The sequence below is a fragment of the Rhagoletis pomonella genome, unplaced genomic scaffold (genome assembly GCF_013731165.1).
Source record: "Rhagoletis pomonella isolate Grant_MI unplaced genomic scaffold, Rhpom_1.0 Rhpom_scaffold_00001, whole genome shotgun sequence".
NCBI lineage: Eukaryota > Metazoa > Arthropoda > Insecta > Diptera > Tephritidae > Rhagoletis > Rhagoletis pomonella.
Window position 1 is genome coordinate 23,346,727 of NW_023458555.1, and position 8,296 is coordinate 23,355,022.

Consider the following 8,296-nt stretch of genomic DNA (forward strand, 5'->3'; position numbering starts at 1 on the left):
AATGACGATGCCGCGCGCTTTGAATCCTGCGGGTTTGCAGCACAGCAACAACAAAGGAGTGCGGTGGGGAGCTCAGCGGCAGGAACAGGTAAATGAAAATTTAAGCTAATAAATTTAGTACAAGTATATTTGTACATACTTGGAAAATTTTAAGTATTTAATAATTCAAGATGTGGTCGGAAGGCAATTCTCTGCTGAGCTTACCTTAAATTTGGAACGGCTGCTGCTGCGGCGGCCGCCTGTAATGGTGGTGGCACATTATATGGGAATGGTAATTTAGCGGCTAAAGCTGGATTCTCGAAAAGCATGATGGCTGTTTCTTTTTTTGTTGTTGTTGTTGTTGCTACTATGGTGTATTTAATGCTGTTAAATAAAAATTATCGCGATTTTGTCGAGACACAATTTTTTTTATTATTTTGTAGGTATAATTTTTTTGTAACATAAAAGAAATTTTTAAAACTTTTTTTTAGGTTTTGACTGTGCAAAAATCTGTAATATCTTTATTAATCGTAATTAAAACTTTTTGATATTTTCTTTAGTTGCATAAATTTTGTTATGAAATATTAATTAGGAGCTCAGCTTTTCATTATTTTGAAAACCCCTTAATTTTTTTTAAACACACTTTATAGCTGTTGTTTAAGAAGCATACATTTTACTTTTATTTTCAAATATTAATTAAATTTTTTTCTCTTTCTCTTATCTTCAAGACTGAATCTTTCGCTTTTTTTGTTTTAGCTTTTAATTTTACTTTAAAGTTAACCCTTTAGTTTATTGTAGAAATTTCACAAACTCACAAACTGAAAATGTGTTGTACTTTTGGTTTTTATTTAATTATTCATTTGACAATATTTTTTTTTTAATTTTACCTTTGTTCATTTGTTTAATATATTGTATTTTTCACTTGTTTCTGTTTTGATTTTCAAATTTCTGTATATAAAATTTAATCATGAAATTAGTTTCAATAATTTCTTAAATTGTTAATTTTTTTTGTTTTGTTGCTTCTTTAATTTGATGTTTTATTGTAAAACACTGCAATTTTAGATTGATTTTTTTTACTTATAAATAATTTTTTGAGTAACTCGTAGATATTTAAATGTATAGTCTTAAAATTCCATCTTCACTCTATAGAAAGATTTCTTTTACTACTTATAACACTGTATTTAGTTGATTTTAATGATAAATTTTATTAAGTGATGGATTTGAAACTTTTAACTTTTTTCAACACTTTCATTTGCTTTTTGAAAAATAATTTTCAATATTTTTTAATTTTTCTCATTGATTTTCTCTTTTTTCCCACTTTTCACAAAAGTGTATATTTTTCAAAACACTTTACAATATTTTTTTGTCAGTTTTTCATAATACTTGTTTTACTGCCAGTGAGCTGAAATGAAAGCAAAAATACAGATTATGAAAAATATTAAAAAGATAAAATAAATTATGTTTTGCGCTAAATTTCCACTAGGCACTGAAATTACAAATAAAAATTTATAATTTATAATAATGCCCTTGGAAATGAATTTAATAACCATTTTTTGTTCAGCGTAATGTCATGAAAATTTTTTAATTGCCAACTTTTTTCATTAAATTTTTTGTTATTTAACATCCAGTAGAAATCCAACATTACCTACACAAATTAATTTGTTTTTTTTTCGCTTAAAGGTTTATGTAAAATTTCATATCACATTTGGTAGTTAAAAAATTTGGTATAATTTTTGAACCTTTAAAAACTGGGCATAATTTTTTTGTACGTAATTAAAAAATTGAACACAATTTTTCTGGTAATTTTGCATGAGCAGAATTTGTAGGTGATTTAAAAACGAGGAACAATTTTGAACATTTAAAAACTGAACATAATTTTGTTCATTTCAAAAATGTACACAATTTTTTCGTAATTTTTCTGAGTATAATTTTTAGGAAATTTAAAAACTGATTTTAATTTTTGGACATTTAAAAACTCGATATAAATAACTGCTAATTTAAAAACCAGACTTAATTTTTTGACAATTCAGATATGAGTTCAATTTTTATAATAAATTTGTGTTCATTTAAAAACTAGACTTAATTTTTTGACAATTCAAAAAATTGTTGAATATAATTGTTATAAGGGCATAAAATAACCAAAACACAAAAAAAAATAAAATTTTTGGTCATTTAAAAAATTAGCAAAAATTTTTCAATATTAAAAAACTGAACAGAAATTGTATTATTTTAAAGTATTGGTGCTTCGCATACTGAACATAACTTTTTGGCCATTTAAAAACTAGATATTTATAAACTGAACATTGAAATTGACATTTTGTCAAGTGTTTAAAATTTTTCGCTTAAAAGATTGATAAAAATCAGGCAACGACGACACAATGGCAAAATGTGAATAAAACAATTGATTCGGGTTTCTAAGTTGTTCCGAAAACAAATCGAGAACAAAATCATTTTAGTGAAATGCACAATTGTTGATTCTAAATCAGAGAAAGCTGATCGTTTTTTGTTCTCGATGCCTGTGAAATACTGATAAAAAATGGAATTACACATTTTTCTCATTCATACGTGAATCGTACATCACTTTTCCTTCTCTTATCTACTTTTCAACACAGGCCTATATGCCGCTCGTTTGTTTTCCTATCGCTTGCCTCTCAACATACATACATTCATACTTACATATGTACATTAATAAACACAATCGAGCACTCTAATATAAACAGAAAAAATTCCCAATGTTGACTAATTGACTTCATTGGCGTGATTGGTGTGAAACTAAGAAAAGATGCAAACGATACGCTCGAGCAACGATTGTCGCCAGTTAACTTGTTTACTGATAACATTTTAATTAAAAATCTTTGTTTTTTCCACTTAAAAAACAAAAAGTAAAAACAAAAACAACTCCTCTAAGAAATGTCAAACTAATCAACCAAAACATTTGCGTTCAAGATAAAAATGAAACACGTCAACCAACTACATTGGCAATAACAACGAGAAATCGAAACTTGCAGACCGTTTATTTATTTTTTTTTTTTTTTGTAATTATATAAAGAAAATTGTCGAGGAGAAGGGTTTGAGGGTGTAGGAAAATGGGGGTGGGCCTGTCATGCTCACTCGTGCACTTGAGTTTATTAGTTTTCTGCTTTCGTGTTTCGTGTTAACAGTTATCGACTTTTCAAGATTGAAACTTTGATTTTGTTGTGTACTGTGTATTCCGTTTCATATTTTTTAAATCACAGTGAAAATCGTTTGTGTTTTGTAGATGTAGGAATGTTGGTTGGTCAATCAAATTAGTAGCAGTTGTACTTGAAACTTTAGTATGGAACCTAAATCTACGGATTTCACTTCACTTTTGGATATCATATGTTCACCCTGGTGCCTTTTACGTTTGTGCATCAGGGCAGGGCATTATTCTAAGATGTGCTGTGCAGTCTCGTTTTCCATCCTGCAAGATCTGCATCGCTCCTGCAGTGTCCTATCAGGATTCCTGTAACAATTCTTAAGTTATTCTTTGATAAGCTCATTCCTTGAAGCGTTATAGGTTATGTGTTCCTAAAAGTGCTTTGGACTGTTTTAGACCTAACCGAACAAGTACAAAGAGTAGCCCTTTTCTCAAACCACGGACAGGCTCTGGGCCGGTGAAAGGGGTTGATTCACCTTTCTTCGCTAGTTTATCGGCAATCTCGTTTCCTTCAATACCAATATGTCCCGGAATCCATAGAACCCAAACCTGATTGGTCAGACCAAGGGTATTCAGCTTTTCGTGTAACTCCATCACCCGTTTAGATGTTACCTGGTGAGATCTAAGGGCCTTGATAGCCACTTGGCTGTCAGTCAAGATCGCGATGTTCTGATTCCGGTAGTTTCGCTTGCTATTAAAGTTCGCGCATCTTTCTATGGCGTATGTTTCAGCTTGAGAAAATATACATATGTTTTTCCATGGGTTCCGGGTATCTTAACCTCGGTCCCACTACCCCCACCCCGCTACCCTCGTCGGTCAATGAGCCAACAGTGTACCAGGTAATCATGTTTTGGTTTATCCGATCAAAGAATGTTAAATGTGTTGAACAAATTGCGTATTACCTGAGGCTTCAAAGCCAGCAAGGCTTTCAAATATAATGCAAATATTTCGAAGATGTGTCATTCTCTGACAGAAATTTCTATTGCACGAATCTCTGCTTGAGAAATGGTTGGTGGGGTATCTGAACCCTTGGTTTTGACTTTATAAAATTAGGTAAAAAGTATACTATCCTCAGCTTTGGCCCATCTTTATAAGAGAAGATAAATAAAAGGTATTACAGAACAAGACACACTATGACCCAAAAGTTCTTTTGTCTCTCTAAAAATTATCTGTAACCCAGTAAGCCCAAGACACGCTCGGCTTCCATAATGAATTCTCAAAGGGCCTTGGTAGTTGAGTTCGTCATTTTCAAGGGTTTGGCCATTGGAGCCTTAAAATAAGTTCATCTTTTTCTAGCCAAGTCTGGCCCATCGCCAAGAATGCGTTCGGAAGATTCCTCATACTCAAGCTAGAGCCAGCATTCCAACTCTCTGATAACACCTATTCGGTGCATATGAAATACTAGTTGGTAGCGGCCCGTAAGGTAAGAGAGAGTAGTCTGATGTCATTTATATTCAGTTGAACAACATCCGATGGTGTCATGTTCCAAATTTTGCACGGAGAAGATAACAGTTCTCCAAGAAGTATCAGTCTGCGATTCATGATACGAAAACGCCATGAAATTGCTGTGTCCTGTCAGGTAGTCAGTGAGAGTTCTAAGACACTCACGGCTAAGTTGAAGCAGTTTTTCGGAGCTCAAGTGGGCAGCAGTCTGTGATTCTTGCCAGCTCCCCAGTATCTTGTATATGTATATATTTAATGCTGATTTTATTGTGCAGTCTTTGTACGCTCCAACAGGCCTGCTTTTATAACTAAAATGTTGTTAAAAGAACATTTGTTTTGAGAAAATTATATGTATAATTTTTCTTTACCTGTGTTACTATCGGCCTATTTTGTAATATTAACCCATCATGGAACTTATTAAAGCCATGAGACAGTGTGGCGAGAAATGTTGACGGTCTCAAAAATTTTTTGAAGATAGTCTGTCTGACCACAATGCTAATCGTAGGGTTAATTATTTATTCTGAATGCAGTTGACCGTGTCGGTAGTGAACAGTGGAAAAAATTGACTTTCTTCGGTGGAATTAAGGTTCGAAAAAATTTTAAAGTATTATAAATAGTTTTCAAATACATATATTTAGAAAAGGGAAAGCAATAATAATTAAGACCACTTAACATTTTACAAACCTAGGGTACCGAGGTCCAATATACTGGACGCTGAATAACGGTAAAACTAACAGCTTTATAAAAATAATAATATTGTATTTTTGAAATCAACGATCAAAAATTACCCGCTAAACAAATTCAAATTTTCAGTTACAACCGTTAATGTTATTATTATTTTTTTGTACTGAAAGGGCTAACCAGATAATGCACATATTTCTTTTCCCGCTAGGTAGCGCTGAGTATGGTGTTTCAAAGATTAAAGTCGGGCGCCACCTATCGGGAGAGGAAATACAAATTGTGGTAGTGATTTTTATTGTCTATCAAAAAAGGAACAAATTATTCAACTCGGTTAAGTTATAAAGAATATTAAAGTTTTTAATGCTTAAGAAAAATTAGATTTTCATATTTGTAACAAAAGTAAACAGATTTTTGAACAGGGAAATTTTTGGAAAGTGCCATCAAATTGGAAAAAAACTTAAATTAAATCGTTTGATTTAAATTTTTTCCGAAAAATTTTCATGCGTTTATATAGCAAATATTTTCAGGAGTCATAACTTTCTTTAAAAAGCCTAGACAATTTTTTTCCTATAACCACTGGAAATCGCATAATAATTAATTGAGCTATGAATTTTTTAGTCTGGGAGGTCATGCGAAAGAATTTTTTTCTAAGTTGTCAAAACGCGAAAGCGAAAGACCACTTTGTTTCCCATGTAAACATCCAAAAATGTGCAGAAATAACTTTCGGAAATAAAAATTGCATATTCTAACTGCAGCTGAAAGAATTTCAACTTGCGGTGCTGTACCAGCAATTTTCATTTCTGTTGAAGATGGTGCCCAACCTATCGAGTGTTGCCGCGGTTTTGGCGAATTTTTATAAAAGTATAAAAATAGTTTTATTCAAAATTTTTTTATACATACTGTAATATTCGCAATATTTTGCATGCTAAATTTTTTATTGAGGTTCTAAAAAAATCAGGTACGCAGTTTATAGCTCCATTAAATGTTAGTATAATAATATGCAAATGTCGTTAATTTTTGAGAATGTGTTTGCTGACTGAACTATGCATTTTTTCATATAAAAAAAAATTTAAAAATAATTTATATAAAAAAAATGTGTAGGATATTCAGCGAAAAATTGTTTAAAAACCAACGCGTATTTTCAAATATTTGGAGCTTTAGTCTCCTTTTTCCAATAGGCATGAACTGCAGTTAAAGCTTGTAGGAAATGCCTTCGTGTGTGCTCTTGAAATCACTTTTGGAAATCCCTGAGTTCGAAAAACTTTTCAAAACCACTTGCACTTGCAACGTCTAGCAGCTACTTTAGATCACTTAAAAAGTTCGTGAAAAAATTTAAATGTTTCCATTTTGTTACACGGTGTAGGTATTTTTTGTTAATTCGATATTTATGAATTGTCATTTTATGTGTAAGTTAATCCATGCATTTCTTCCGGATATAAATTAAGAGTGTGTATGCAGATATCCTGCGCAATAAATTGCTTTGCTTGATCGATAGCCAGACCCAAAATCTACCATATCACTAAGCAACTGACTTTTATTCTCATTGCTATTGTTATTGCTTTTATTATTGTGAATTATTTATTATTATTATTTATTTTTTTTGTTATGTATGTATGTACATATTTCCATTATTTTTATTGGCAACTCTAACCAACCTTCAATTCGCGCGGCATGAAATGTTTCGTTGCCAATTTCCGTCTCCTTTCGCGCTGCTGAATATAAATTCATACACATGCACGTACACTCACTCGCACGTAATATGCTGCAGAATATTTCAATCAAAACGTACTTTTATTGCAACTTCGAGAGCAACAAAGAAGAAGCAGATGAATAACGCAACTCTTAACAACGGCAAAAACACTTTTTGAATATACAAACATACATACGTATGTATGTAGGTACAAATATATACTAGTGATCACACGCGCCTTTCCAAATGGCAAGCAAAAATGATAACACACCGTAGCGTAGAGAACAACTGCCTTCGTGTGGCGACTTTTGTCAACTGAATTCGGCAATTCGGTGGCAGCCGTCGCGTTGGCGCAGATGACCCCGCTTTGGAGCATATTCAGCGGCAAAAAAAAACACACAGAACGCAAGCAAACAACAACAATAGCTCAGTCAAAATCACACAAATTTAAAGAGAAGAGGCAACAATCATCAACGTACGCACATACATACATATGCAGAGTAATAGCAGTAATCGAAAAAAAATGCGTTACCACGAGCGCCTCCGATGACGCATAGACGACAACGTTGCCTTACTAAATTCGTTTTTTTTTTATGTTGTTGGTGGCGATGGTGGTGTTTCTGCTGGAGCACTCGTCGAGTAGAGTGTGTCATGTGCCACTCTGTTGTTGCATAGATTGCTGACGTACGAAGCGCCAACAGTCACCACCCGCATACAGTAGTTGTTGTTGCTTTTAAATATTGTTGCCATTTGTCTGTAAATGTCTGTGTTGTTGGTGTATTAGCTCCAGAGTTAGTTGGCCAATTTTTCTCACGCTCTCTCAACCACTCTCTTTTTTTTGTGCCATCCTTCATCCTTTCTCCCATTTTACAAATTTGGCTACAGTTAAACCACTTTGCATTTGCGAAATTTGAACTTTTATGCGCATTATCCTTGCAACTGAAAGAGATAGCACTATAACATCATATTACTCGAAAGTTGCAAAAGAGCTCGAGTGGACACTCAGAGCAGTGCGGAGCAGCGCAGAGCAAGAAAAGGTGTGCGAGAGTAGATGGCAACAAAACGAAATATACATAGATATTTGGAAAAATAAAGCCAAAAAAAAATACATATCGCATAACGAAAAACAATAGCCCAAAATAATAGTAACCATGTGGGGCAACAACCATTTTGCAGCATCGCAGCGAAACTCTGCCAAAAGGCCAGCAGAAAAAAGCGGCGAATACGATTCTACCTAAATGAGTATCTGGCTGTGGCGTCTGAAGTGCAGTTACATACGTTTGTATGGTGTATTCAACCAAGGTGTCTGCTATGGAGGGGGCGGT

At 33.2% G+C, this 8,296-nt stretch overlaps 1 long non-coding RNA gene across 1 annotated transcript in view; it reads right to left on the reverse strand.

Annotated features, from left to right (window-relative positions):
* Nucleotides 1–1,345: 1,345 nt before the first annotated feature.
* The window catches only part of LOC118741324, an 11,829-nt gene continuing 4,878 nt past the window's right edge, over nucleotides 1,346–8,296 (reverse strand). The window contains exon 2 of the long non-coding RNA XR_004993273.1: nucleotides 1,346–1,381. This is a non-coding gene — a long non-coding RNA (uncharacterized LOC118741324). The remainder of the gene's footprint in view (nucleotides 1,382–8,296) is intronic.